The following is a 15,039-nucleotide window of genomic DNA, read 5'->3' as shown; positions in this document are numbered from 1 at the left end:
GCACACATCCTTGGGTAATATGTGAGAATCCTATCAGAGTAGACTTTCTGCCTGGTAAAGCAATGATCTAACCCTGATAATTGGAAACTAGTTGTGCCATATGTCATCCAGTTCAAATTCCATGTCCTGATGCTTCACATTGGAAAAGTTTTGTATAGCAACAGAATGAAAGGGGCTTTATGAGGATGTGGGAGAAACTTAATGCAACTTAATTATTAGATTTGTGGTGAAATGGATGTGAACCTGTGGCTATCACTTACCTTTTGTAGGCAGCTGCCTTCAGCCTGCTAAATTTCACAATAAATTAAAGGACAAATGTCCTAGTGGAATGTAGTTCTCAACCAAAGAGGATGAACAACAATTTCTACTTGAAAGCAGCAGTTTCAAGTTTCAACACTCAAGAGCGGAAATAGTCATGGCAAGGTGAAAAGTGCCTCTGATACTTGGCAGAAGTCTTACGTTTAACTGTTGCGTCTGTGCACAACTACTTATCAATTCAATAAAAACACTATGTGGGAGATGGCTTTAACTGGTGTATTTACATTGCAGCAAGAGAGTGAGGGAGAGCAATGTGTTTGTGTGACAACAGTGCATGAACAGACAGCAGATCAATATGTAGTGGGAAGGGGGGGGGTTGTCACTGCTCTAAAAGAAATAGAGCCATACATTACACTTCCTCCCCCTTTAGATTAATGCAACATAAAACTGTATATGTACAAAACATTCAATTTCCCTTTCACAAACCCATATTCCAAATAAACATGCTTTCACAATAACTGTTGATAATTAACTTCACAGCTCTAATGGTTCAGTCCCTTGGGTGGTGCTCTGTTTCTTTCAGGATAGTGCCTCTGGACCTGTGGATTGGCATCAGGATTGGTTGGTGATTTGTCTAAGACAACATTCTCGGTTTATGATGTCATGTTGCTGTCAGTGACGTCATCAATGACTTCATTGGTGTAACCTCTGACTACTTCGAATGAGCATCCACAGCAATCAGAAAGATGGAGTTCATGAATATCAACATGCACTCTTTGCCGTGGTGACAATAGCCACTCCCATGGGTGTAACAATGCCTATGGGAGTGCATTTTGAACTTTTTGGCACCCTGAACAGCTTCTGGTCAAGTTTTCAATCTTTTTATCTATTTCCAGCCACACCACATAGCTCCGGGTGAGACTCTTCATCTTGACTGTACCCAGATGTGCTTCATGCAGACTTTCTAACACTCTGGGGCACAGTTTAGAGGGAACCACAACAGAAGATCCACACAGCAGCTTTCTTCGACGTACCAACAGTTGGTCTCATCTCACTGAGGATTCTGGAAACATAGAGTTACCGTGAGCTGGCTATCCTTGCATTGTGATTTCATAGACTTTTGACAATGTCAGGTCATTCCTTGTTTCCCTTTGTATGTTGGAATTTGTTACCGGCAACTGGTCCAACAATGTGGTGTGGAACACCTCTGCTGGGTCACAGTATGAAGATTTTTCTTCTTCATTTGCCAGTAGTGGAAGAAGTGACAAGCCATCAGCATTGCTGTGTTGTTTGGTACCCTATGTCACCAGAATGGGCTCCTAGGAATAGTGCCCAACATTGTAACTGGGTTGCAGTCATCACTGGAATTCCCTTCCTGGGATTGAAGATGGACACAAGGGTCTGGTGGTCTGTCACTAGCATAAACCTTTGTCCGTAGAGATAGTGGTGGGACTTCTTTATACCCCATAATAGACTAAGGGTCTCTCGGTCGATCTGCGCATTGTTGCGTTCTGCACTCGTCAGTGATCTTGAAGCAAACACAATCGGACGTTCAGATCGACCTTTCATAATGTGTGACAAAACAACTCAAATGCCAAAGGGGATGCATCACACGCCAGTCTGATGGGTCAGCGATGGGTCATAATGGGTGAGCAGTTCATCGGATGTTATTAGTCTTTGTGTTTCCTTGAATGCTTTTTCACATCTTTCTGACCATTCCCACTTTGCTCCTGTCTACAGCAGTGCATTTAGTGGGTGCAGTGCTGTAGCAATGTTTTGGAGAAACTGGTGGTAGTAGTTTACAAGGTCCAAGTATGTCCTGAGTTGTGACACATTTTCTGGTTTGGGTGCCTGTAGCACTGCTTCATTCTTCTCTTATGACATAGGTAAGCCATGCTTGTCAATGTCATGCCCACAATATGAGATTTCATTCTTGAAAAACTCACATTTCACTCACTTTGCGCCCAGACCATACTCACTCAGCCTGGTAAGCACTTTACCAAGGCTCTGGAGGTGCTCTCCATCATTCTTGCCAGTCACAATGATGTCATCAAGGTAACATTCTGTTCCTGGGATATCTTGGAGCACTTGATCCATTGCTCTTTGCCAAATTGCTGAAGCCGCCAAAGATTGGAACAGTCCCTTGTGAGTGTTGATTATGAGGAACTTCTTGCTTGACTCCTTAATCTCCTGTTGCAGATAGGCTTGTGATAAGTCAATCCTTGAAAACCTCTTTCTGCCTACAAATGATGCAACGTCTATTTGTGGCAGGGAATATTGTACAGTACGCAACACTGGGTTGATGTTCACCTTGAAATCCCCACATATGCGTCTGGCTCCGGTCTTCCGTTTCCTGATCACCAGGACAATGGGCATAGCCCAATCACTCCACTCAGCCTTGGAGAGAATTCCACATTCCTCGAAGCTCTGAAGTTCAGCATCCACTTTAGGACATAGTGCATAAGGCACTGGATGCACAATATGGAATCTTGGTGTTGCTGCTTCATTCAATTAAATTTTGGCCTTTATGCCTTTGAGTTTACCAATCCCCTTCTCAAACAGCCTCTCATTGGCATTAAGCAGCTGTTCCAGTCTCTGGTTGGTGCTACCATTTGGGCTGCAGTTGCTACACTGAGAGCTTTGATTGAGTGCCAGTCTGGTTGAACTTTTGTCAACCATACACGTCCAAAAAGTGCTGGCCCTCCACTTTTCAATACATAAAGCTCTAACTGCTGTGATTGGGCTCTATATATCACATTTACCTTCAGTTTGCCTTTGGGAGAAACTTTTCCACCTGTGTAGGTCTTTCGCCTGAGGTCTTCTCTAATCGGATCTGAGAAAACAGTCTGCTGTAGTCAGCCCGTGAAATTATGGACAAAGCTGACCCTGTGTCCAGATCTATTTTCAGTTTTACACCAGACTCATCTATTGTGATCGATATGATTTTGTGATCTGCTTCAGTAATACTATTCAATTCTAGGCATGACAGCTCACTTTCACCCGATTCTGTGTTGTCTGGTTCACATTCCATCGCGTTATGCATTTGCTTAGTTTTGTGTGTGAAACTCTTCACTCGGTGATTTTTTCTCTTTGGTTGTGCTTTTTGTCTGATTTGCACCCTCTCTCTATGTGACCTTGTCTGTGACACTTACTGCAGACTTTTTTCTTGAACCAACAGTCATTTGCCACATTGATAACGTTTTTGGCTTTTGCACCATACAGGGGCAATTTGTGCATTTCACATTCTAACCTCTCGTTCTGTAGTTCTGCTGCATCCTTTGCTACAGTCTCTAACAATACTACAATGGTTAATGCCGGTTCTAAGGTTGGGTCTCTTTCTGACAGTAGACTCTTCTGAGTGCTTTGACTATGCATGCCACATATAAGTCTGTCCCTTAATGCCTCAGAAATTCCATCTCTACTGGGAAAGTTTGCACAGTTCTGCAAAGTACTCAGAAAGTCTCTCATTTTTCAACTGGTTCCTTTTGTAAAATCTAAATCTCCCAGCAGTTTAGGGCTCAAGTGATTTTGTAAAATTGTAACAATTTCATCATACATCTTGCTTGCTGGCTTTGCTGGGGTTACTACATTGCGTAAGAGACTGTACATTCTTGGGCCTATTAAGCTAAGTGTAGGGGTTTTCTTTTGCTCCTTCATGTTTGTGTTCAACCCTCTCAAGGTGGTGAAGAAAGCTTTTGGTATGCTGGCCTTTATAAATCAGAACATTGAGTATAGGAGTTAGGATGTAATGTTAAAATTGTACAAGGCATTGGTGAGGCCAAATTTGGAGTATTGTGTACAGTTCTGGTCACTGATTTATAGGAAAGATGTCAACAAAATAGAGAGAGTACAGAGGAGATTTACTAGAATGTTACCCGGGTTCCAGCACCTAAGTTACAGAGCAAGGTTGAACAAGTTAGGTCTTTATTCTTTGGGGCGTGGAAGGTTGAGGGGGGACTTGATAGAGGTATTTAAAATTATGACGGGGATAGATAGAGTTGATGTGGATAGGCTTTTTCCATTGAGAGTGGGGGAGATTCAAACAAGAGGACATGAGTTGAGAGTTAAAGGGCAAAAGTTTAGGGGTAACATGAGGGGGAACTTCTTTACTCAGAGAGTGGTAACTGTGTGGAACGAGCTTCCAGTAGAAGTGGTAGAGGCAAGTTCTATTTTGCCATTTAAAAAAAAGTGGATAGGTATATGGACGGGAAAGGATTGGAGGGTTATGGGCTGAGTGCAGGTAGGTGGGACTAGGTGAGAGTAAGCTTTCAGCACGAACTAGAAGGGCCGAGGTGGCCTCTTTCTTTGCTGTAATTGTTATATGGTTATACAGTATGGTTATATAAAACTACCAGCCTTCATTAACGCTATCGAATTCGTAAACTTTCCGAACTGAAGCCGTCGTCACATTATTTTCACTTTAAATTCTGCATGTCTTTCAATGTTACTCACATGTTCCTTGTTAGTGTCTGTGATGGTCTTCTTGTGCTGTTTAGCTCTCACTGTTTTGTCTCGTAACTGTCCGTGCAGTTGGTGATAATCACATTCCTACCCGTTGCCAATTTGTTGTATCTGTGCACAACTATATATCAATTGAATAAAAGCATGCACACGGGTGATGGCTTTAACTGGTGTAATTACATGGCAGTGTGAGAGAATAATGCACATGCACAGACAACAGCGCATGAGCAGACAACAGATCAGTCCGCATTTTTAAGTTGGGGGGTAGTCATTGCTCTAAAAGAAATAGATCCACACATTGCAAAACCTCTGATAAATTTGGCAAGAAGAATTTGAACATTTGGCCTTTCTGAACACCAAGTTGTGTAAAGAAATATATATACCATTTGATAAGAAGTAGCTGATAAACAAACACTTTAAATTCAGGTGGAACTTCGATTTTCAAATGAATCCACAGCCCTTGGATGCTCATGTACCTCAATTGTGATACAGAATCTCCAGCCTGACTTGAAGAAATTGAGCAGCTGATTTCCAAAATCCAATTGTTTATAATATAATAAATAAGCAAAAATGTTTGTTAAAACTCAAATATTTTGCTTAATGCAACAATGATTTTTCTGCAGAAAATTTATTCTTGACTCCTTGAAGGTTTCCAAGTTCTTAACCAAAGTATGAAAAGCACTGCTCAAGTTAGCACTTCAAGATGGAAATACAGTCTCATAGTCATAACAAAATCACCACTTGATTCATCTCCAGGTGCACGGCATTCACCCAGACAGAAGGTGACTGCATGACCAATGTTTATCTTGAAATCAATTATCCACATGAAAACCATCCAAATATTAACCAAGATATCAAAGTTTGTATAAAAGTGGCTTCCATCCAATTCCTGATGTATTGAAGCAAGACAGTTTCATGGAGTTTGGAGTCTGGGTTCTGTATAGTTGATCATTTGTAAGAAATACTCCACATAGGTTCAAGCACTGCTTTTGGGGTTCTCGTTACAGTTGACTGGATATGTCATGACTGTGAGAATCTTTCCTCCATTGTTTGTAAAATTGTACCTAATGAGATAGTCGTGATCTCCTTTAGTTCTTGAAGAAGATCTCAACAGGATTCCTGTAGCTTTCAATTGGTATTTGACCTTTTAAAGCAGACATCATGCAGCAAATAGTCAGAGCTGAGGACTTGGAAAGAATTGCCTGCTAGATCTGCAGCCAGGAAAAATAGCTTATGTCTTTTAATACCTTCTGGATTAGTATGCTAACAAGGACTATAAGACAGGTTCAGTACATGGGGATATGAAGTAGATAAGTCAGTTGGATATATGACAGAGTATCTTCACATACTGTTGTTCAAGGATGGACGTAATGTCTGTAGAGGCATAACTACACTGTTGTGCCAGATGAAAGCTTTCCTCGTGGTTTTTGCTTCAATAAACGAAAGCAACAATGTTTTATGCCACTTAAAACTGACTACAGGCAGCCAAATCCTCAGTTAAAATCTTCTAAAAGAGGACGTAAGAACATGACAACTAAAAATATATCTAACCACAGTATATGGACAAAGTCCACTTTCACTTTGCTATTATTCGAAAATATCAGGCTCCTCTTTAAATGGTGATTTCCTAGTGGCGGGTTTCCAAACCTTGGTTAACATCAATTTATCTTAGCCACATTTAACCTAATTGCCAGCTTTCCTTGAGAGTTTCAAAGCTCTATTTTTAGTCCCATTGGGTGTATGCAGTTGTTAGAGGGTTGGACAGAGGATCAGTAATTGAGATGTTGGGGCAATTTCCTGTTATCCGTCTACCTCTCCCACCATATATTTTAATTCAACAGCAACCCATGATGGGTCCTTGAAGAATATTTCCTGCAGCCAAGTTTTTAAAAAAAATTTACTATTTTACTTAATACCCTAATGATTTTTTCTGGGGGGAAATAACTTTTAATTCCTGGCCTTTGTTGGACAGTACTGGAAGGTTTCCAAGACAGTCACTGCTATATATTTATACTTTAAACTGGAAACATCTTGCCCATAGTAACGTATCATGGTTCCCGACTCTGTTTATCAACATTTTCACAGATGATATACAGTAGGTTGCATCCTCTGCTGGATCAAAAGCTGCAACCACAGATGCTCATGGCATGTTTATGAAATAAGATAATTTGCTTTAAAGTTAAGAGCCATTGCACCAAATAATTTCAACCACAGTGATATGTGTTCCTGTTTCATTGAATATATCACTGAAGATCATACATGCTAATTACAGATGACGGGATGCATTCCTTTACCCTCACTGCTCAATGGGAGCATTCCAAATCAATTTCTGTTCCATGGAAAAAGTTAATTAAAATCTGTGCACTGATAGAAAGCTCTTACCATTAATTGTACAACACCACTACTCTATAGGTTATCAGTTTGATCAACTTATGTCATTCACTTAAGATGACTTGTAAGAATGCTAGCTAGCCTTATGTTCTGGATTAATACAGACCCCTAAGGAAGTATTTAGCTGGAAATGTAAACACAGTAAAATAAATCAAGATTTGAAGATTACGTCAACTTCTACCAAATTGGATCAGCAACCAGTAACTAGTGGATCCCAACCAGGGCCGGATTAAGCTAGTGCGGGGCCTGTAGCATACATTATAAAGGGGCCCTAAATTTTAAAAATGCACGTAAGTATTAAAACATAAATTATTTACTTGCATAGTAAAGTAATTCAGTTTTTTCATTTGCTATACAGCCAGATAATACGACAAATGTCTGACACTTCAGTAATAGTATTACTTACATATAGGTATCAATTTCAAATGTCAAAAGTAACAAAACTACAATTTAAAAGTTACATTTTCTAGATCTATCATGAGCAAATTTGTTGTTGATACTGGAAATGTCTATTTCACGCAGAATTTCATGTTCAATGCTCATTAGAGTGAGATTGTTCAATCTGTTTTGACCCATGGTGCTCCTTAGTTCATTTTTAATCCTTTTCAGTTTTGAAAATGAGCGTTCTCTACTGCAGTTGGTAACCATGAGTGACAAATAGATGCGTAAGGCAGTTTCTATATTTGGAAAACATGACTCTAAAGAATTGTCAGTAATCAAACGGTACAACTGTAACTCTACAAGGTCTTGTTTGGCACCAATATGAGAAGCAAGATCAGTTTTCAACAGTTCAGTAAACTGCACAAATTCTTCATCAAGACTTTCTTCCAGATCTTCCGGATATGATTTAATAAGACTTAATGACCTCTTTACAATCTTTTCTGGTGTAAACGACTGTAACTGATGAAGGAATCCCAAAACACCATTCACCTTTAGATAAGCTTTCCGCCTTTTTGACAGGGCAGGAAGCAAGCTGTCAATAATGGCAAAAAATGTTCGGCTTTTAAACTTCTGAGAAGGCGTTTGAGATTCAACAAGTGGATCAAGAGTGATGGAACCACTGAAATCATCATACGCGCGATTTTGCTTGTGTTTTCTTTGAGTTTGCTGTTGATAATCTTCACACTTAGTCAGATCCTTGGCTTTTTGCTTAATGTCTGAAAAAGTAGACCGCATAGCTTGAATATATCCATGCAAGGATTCATAGAGTGCAGAAGCTGTGTTCAAGTCTTGGCCAGAAGATTGCAAAGAAGCACTGGTCATTTGAAAATGCTGTAATACTTGATCCCACAATATGACCATTATTCCTGTTTCTAACTTCATCATGGTTGAAAGTAGTCCACGAACCTGTTGTTGACACTCTGCCTTCTGATCATTGTTACTTGAAATGTCATCCAAGACTTGTTTTATTGCAGAAAAGCTGTGTAAAAGTGCTTTTGTTGCATCTGCACAAGCTGACCACCTGGTATCTGACATTCTTTTCACAACGGGCAAATGAGCACCACCATTAGTTAATGCAGCAGAAAGGAGATCCCACCGATAAGCAGAAGCAGAAAAAAATGTGTACAGGCTTTCTACAAATTGAAAGAAAATTAATGCTTCTTGACAACATTCAGCAGCACATTGTCCAACCAAATTTAGTGAGTATGCAAAACGTGGAATGTAATCCGCAAACTCATTCAGCTCTTTAATTCGTGCTTGTAAGCCACTATACTTGCCACTCATATTGCTGGCATTGTCATAACTTTGACCACGGCAATCTTTTATATCAATGTCATTTTCCTTTAAAAAGTCAAGTAAACTTTGAGCGAGCTGTTCAGCACTATGACCTTCCATATACAAAAACTTCATAATCTTTTAACTGGTCCAGGCGGCAAAACATAGCACACAGTCAAAGTCAGCAGCGCACCTTCCAGTGGTGTAACAGCGCACGTTGCAGCGGCTTGGGAGCGTGGGAGATAGCACAAAGGTCACCACGACACAGCAAGGAGCCAACACACGCCTGCACACACATACTATGCAGCATGCAGCTCCCCCGACATGAAAACAACAGCGTTGCCAGATCATTGTGAGAATATGGTGAGATGCTGATTTCACCAGAATGCAGCTTGCTAGCATTTAATGCAGGGCTCATAGCATATGCTACTTTTGCTACTATTTTAATCCAGCCCTGATCCCAACTAATTACCATAAGAATAGCAGCAGAATTAGGCCTTTCTGCCCATGAGTCAGTTCCACCATTCCAGTCATGGTTGATTTTAATATCCTTCTCAATTCCATTCTGCTGCATTCTCCCTGTAATCTTTGATGCCCTTACTAATCAATAACCTATCAACCTCTGCTTTAAATATACTTAATAGCTTTTTTTTTACGACCTATACTAATGGATATAGGTATGGGCCGTACTGTATCTAACAAAGTTAGGTGAGTTAGTAGGTTAGGAGGAGGATTCACTTTGGAAGGAAGAATGAAGAAGAAAATTATTACTTAGATGGAGTGAGATTACAAAACAAAGTCATACAGAGAAAATGGGGGCATGAAATACAGATGGTTAGTGTGCAGCTACATTGAGTAATTAGGAAGGCAGAAGAAATGTTGGCCATTATTGCAAGGGATATGCAGTAAAAAAGTTTCCATGCTACTACAGTATACAGAACATTGGTGAGACTGGAGTGCCTTATACTGTTTTGGACTCCATGTTTAAGGCAGGATTTGCTTGCGATGGAGGTAGTGAAGTGAATGTTCACTAGGATAATTCCTGGGATAAAAGAATTGATGTACAAAAATCATACAAGTTAGACTTGTATCCATTGGCATATAAAAGATCAACAGGGTGACCTTACTGAAACGTGATTGACAGGGTGAATGGTGAGAGAACACTTCCTGCAGAAAGTCCATCTGAAACTAAGGGGCAAAGTTTTAGAAAAAGGGGTAGTCCTCCTCATGTGGAGAAACAGAGCGATTTCTTCACACTGAGGACTATGAATCTTTGGAATTCTCTACTATTGAGAGCAATGGAAGCAGATTCTTTGAATAATATATTCAAGGTGAAGATTAACAGGTGTTTAAACCACACTGGAAATTTATGTTGAGATCATTTGTGATCTTATTGAATGGTGGAACAGGCTTGGCTTGTATGTCTTACCCTTGCTCCTATTTCTTCTGTTTTTTATGAACATGCCAGTACTTCAGATGGCATTGTGTTTCAAAGGAGTAATAAATAAATAAATAATTCTTATATTTTGCTTTTGTCTATTTCCTTCTCAAGAAATAAGAGACTGTGAAAATCTTAATACTATTTTAACAAAGTTACAATAAGATCTTGATCACTGATGTTACTCTTTCGAATCTTTGGTTATTACAATGACATTCTTAATCAATGTATTCTCATTTTCCTGATAAAATATTTTTGTTTTGATGCTCGTCTCAATGATCTACAAAAGAAGCACAGGGACGAAAGAAAGTAAGAGTAGGGTTAGGAGTTGGCTATGGCCCCTTAAGCTTACCCTTTCAATCTGATTACTGTGAACATTCAATATATTCTTGGCTGTAGCAAGCCAATGATCTCATGCAGTTGTCCATAGCCCTTAGTTCCCTAATCATTCAAAAACATGTATCTTCTTCCTCATTAAGTAGCTTCAATGATCTAGATTCCACAGCCTTGCATGGCATAGAATACTAAAGATTCGCTCCCCTCTGTAAGAAGTTTTCACACATCTGTGTTAAATGACCACCTCCAGATTTGTAATTCAATTCTCCCCAAATCTACCCAGTCATGTCCCCTGAGGAATTTACGTTTCAGTAAAATTACCCTTACTCTTCTAAACTCTAACAATAACAATCCTGCTTTCTTAATCCCACTCATGAAAGAAAGAAAGAAATCTTATGGGGTGTTAGCTTTCATAAATCGAGGGATGGAGTTTAAGAGTCGCGAGGTAATGATGCAGCTCTATAAAACTCTGGTTAGGCCACACTTGGAGTACTGTGTCCAGTTCTGGTCACCTCACTATAGGGAGGATGTGGAGGCATTGGAAAGGGTACAGAGGAGATTTACCAGGATGCTGCCTGGCTTAGAGAGTATGGATTATGATCAAAGATTAAGGGAGCTAGGGCTTTACTCTTTGGAGAGAAGGAGGATGAGAGGAGACATGATAGAGGTGTACAAGATATTAAGAGGAATAGATAGAGTGGATAGCCAGCGCCTCTTCCCCAGGGCACCACTGCTCAATACAAGAGGACATGGCTTTAAGGTAAGGGGTGGGAAGTTCAAGGGGGATACAGTATTAGAGGAAGGTTTTTTTTTACTCAGAGAGTGGTTGGTGCATGGAATGCACTGCCTGAGTCAGTGGTGGAGGCAGATACACTAGTGAAATTTAAGAGACTACTAGACAGGTATATGGAGGAATTTAAGTTGGGGGCTTATATGGGAGGCAGGGTTTGAGGGTCGGTACAACATTGTGGGCCGAAGGGCTTGTACTGTGCTGTACTATTCTATGTTCTATGTTCTATGATAAGGCAACCCTCTCATCCCACAAACTGTTTTAATAAATCTCTTTTCGAATGCCGGTGCATGCTTTCTTAACTAAGAAGACCTAAAAGTGCACACAATAATCCAGGTGTCGCCTCACCTGTACCAGTAACAATATTTCCCTATTTTAAGCAAGACGCACAAAATGCTTGTGGAACTCAGCAGGGCAGGCAGCATCTATGGAAAAGAGTTGACAGTTTGGGCTGAGACGCTTCATCAGGACTGGAGAAAAAGGAGCAAGAAGGTGAGGAAGTCGTACAGGGTGATAGGTGATAGGTGAAACCGCGAGAGGGGTAGAGGTGAAGCAAAGAGCTAGGAAGCTGATAAGTGAAAAAGATAAAGAGCTGGAGAAGGGGGAATCTGATAGAAGAGGGTCGAAGATCATGGAAGAAAGGGAAGGGGGAGGAGCTCCAGAGAGAGGTGATGGGCAAGTAAGGAGTTAAGGTGAGAGAAGGAAATGGGAATGGGTTTGGTGAGACAGGGTGGCAATTACCAGATGTTTGAGAAATCAATGTCCATGCCATCTGGTTGAGGCTTCTCAGACAGAGTATAAGATGTTGATCCTCCATCCTGAGTATGGCTTCATTGTGGCAGTAGAGGAGACCATGGAGTGGCATGTCGGAATTGGAATGGGAAGTAGAATTGAAGTGGGTGGCCACCGGAAGGTCCTATTTCTTCCGGCAGATGGAGCGTAGGTGTTCGGCGACGCAGTCTCCTAATCTATACTGGGTCTCACTCACGTACAGGAGGCCACACACTGAGAGCAACAGATACAGCAGATGGCCCCAACAGACTCACAGGTGAAATGTCTCCTCACCAAGGAGGACTGTTCAGGGTCCTGAATGGTAGTGAAGAAGGAGATGTAGGGGCAGCTATGACAGTTGTTCCACTTGCAAGGATACATTTTAGGAGGGAGATCAGTGGGGAGGGATGAATGAACAAGGGAGTCACATAGGGAGCGATCCCTGTGGAAAGCTGAAAATGGGGGGGGGGGGGGTGGGAATGATGTGCTTGGTTGTGGGATCCTGTTGGAGATGGCAGAAGTTACAGAAAATTATGTACCAGACACGAAGGCTACTGGGATGGTAGGTGACCCCAGGACAATTTTCTCATCTTTCCTTACGTTAAACTCTTACTCTCTTGTAACAAAAGCCTTTCTGGCTATTTGCTGCACCTGCTTTTTAACTTTGTGCAATTCATGCACAAGAACACAAGGGCCATCTATAAAAATGAACATCTATTTTCTAATCTCTGCTCATTTTTGTTATGGGGTTTTACTGATTGAGTCCTTCCAAATTTATCTTCAACTCATCTTGCAATTACATCAAGAAATTTGTTTTAATGCCTCCGGAAGCAATAAAATAAAACTTTCAATTTAGCTTTGTGGATAATACTTCAAAAGAACATTTTTGGATATTTAAACTTTTCCAGTGAAAGTGCAAACTCTGCTATGAACTGTCCCAATCCCAGCTGTGAAGGGTGGAGGGTTGGGCATGGGTCTAACAATCCCATGCTGAAAAAACCCAGTGCTATAGAAATGTCAACAGAAACTCCAAATACCTCATCCCGGGGAGAGGCAGGATCTTCAAAGATGGGCTACACCTGGGGACAACTTGAAGGACTGACCCAGGACAACGGACTCTGGTGAGTTGCTGTTGGCAGCCTATGCTCCAGTAGCGGTGATGGGCTTAGGAAGAAGAATGAAAATGCAACTGTAGCAAAATAATGGCAAGTTTGGACGGGTAACCATACCTTGTGATTCCAAACTGCAGTGTTGATGAATGCATAACATGCCTATAGAAGTAAAATTTTTCACTTTCTTGTGTAGCACATTACAATATTGTCCACCTGTCTTGTTTACCTTAATCTCCGTCATGAGCAGCACAGAATTCCTTCTGTATCCCTAATATGGATGCAGAAATTTGGCAGCTGTTGCTCTCGATATGCCCATGTCTACATAGGTGGATTAATCCTACACAGGTCAATCCCTAGTGTTACATCCATTCTTCCTGTTACTTCCTTGAACTGTGTTCAGACTTGATCATCTTTTATGAAATGCTGCAAAATAGAATGCTGAATGGAAGAAGATATGCAGGTAATCTGATAAGTTCAACAAGAAAACAATAAAGTCAGGAGTCAATCAATCATGCCTCAGTGATATGAAGGACATGGTGAACTGGATACCAAATCTGTTGCATCAAATTATTCAATCCCTTGAAACAATGAGGTAGACATCAGCTCAGAACTTTTGAGTAGATAATGCATATTCTATGAGTCAGTTCAATTCATGGTTAAACACCAAGTACAACATATATTTGTGTTGTAATTCTAGCTTTAGTCGTTCCACATGGTGTTAACACTGGGATTCTAGTGATGTATTCACACCAACGTATAACTGTACTGATCATCATCAGCAACTGAGCAACTGGTAAATTCAGTCATTAAGAAAAACTGAATAAAGACAATCTAGTGCCAAGAACACAGACTTTCCAACAACTTCCACTTCAATTTTCTATTTACTCTACAACCATATACCTGCATTGAATATAAAAAATGGAAAATGATAGAAATATTCAGCAGGGCAGGTCACACCTGTGGGAAGAGTAACAGAGCCAGCGTGTCAGGTCACTTTTAACTGGTTCTTTTCACACAGATAATATCTGACTTACTTACTGCCCATTATGCCGCTGGGGCTTAGGGCAGCAATGAAGGTCCTCCATCTTCATTGTGGTTTCTGTAACAATTTTTTTTTGATCAGTCAGGTTTGTTAGCCATGAACCTGGAGGACCAGAGGGCCACTCTTAGTCTGGCCTCTACCCTTTGACCTGTTTGGCATGGGTGACCCTACTGTGAATCAAAGCACAAAGCCTTGACTCCCGCCAACATAGCTCTCTGGGTCACAGAGGCATGCAAGCCTCCAAACCTTATGACAAGGTCGTGGTCCTCTTGGAGGAGATGCTACCTGAACTGCTGAGTATTTCCAGCATTTTTTTGTTATTAAATTTCCAACACCGATAGTGTTTCGGAGTTTAGCTCCAATATTATTGTTTGCGTGATTGGAAAAGGCTCAGATTTGATTTTGAGTATAAAATTGATTCCTATTTCCAATGACTTGTAGAAAGAAATACAGTATCACCTTTCTGCTGGGCATCGCCTTTTTCACTATTTTTGGATTGTTATCATTCCCAACAAAGTAGACTATAAATAGTTGTTAAATTAACATTATAAGAGGATCTGGTATAAATTCCTCCTTGACGCAGATTATTTGTTTACTGATCTACAAGCCACAACATGGCACAAGTTTAGGCCAGATCCAGTGCTTGGAAAGCATCAGGTGAGCTTCTGATGCATTATTTTCTCCTACTGTTCTGAATCCTACAGAAATACAGTATCTCAGCTGC

Source organism: Mobula hypostoma, chromosome 18 (genome assembly GCF_963921235.1).
Source record: "Mobula hypostoma chromosome 18, sMobHyp1.1, whole genome shotgun sequence".
In the NCBI taxonomy this organism is placed as follows: Eukaryota; Metazoa; Chordata; class Chondrichthyes; order Myliobatiformes; family Myliobatidae; genus Mobula; species Mobula hypostoma.
The sequence above is the reverse complement of the archived record's forward strand: the minus strand, read 5'-3'. Positions refer to the sequence as shown.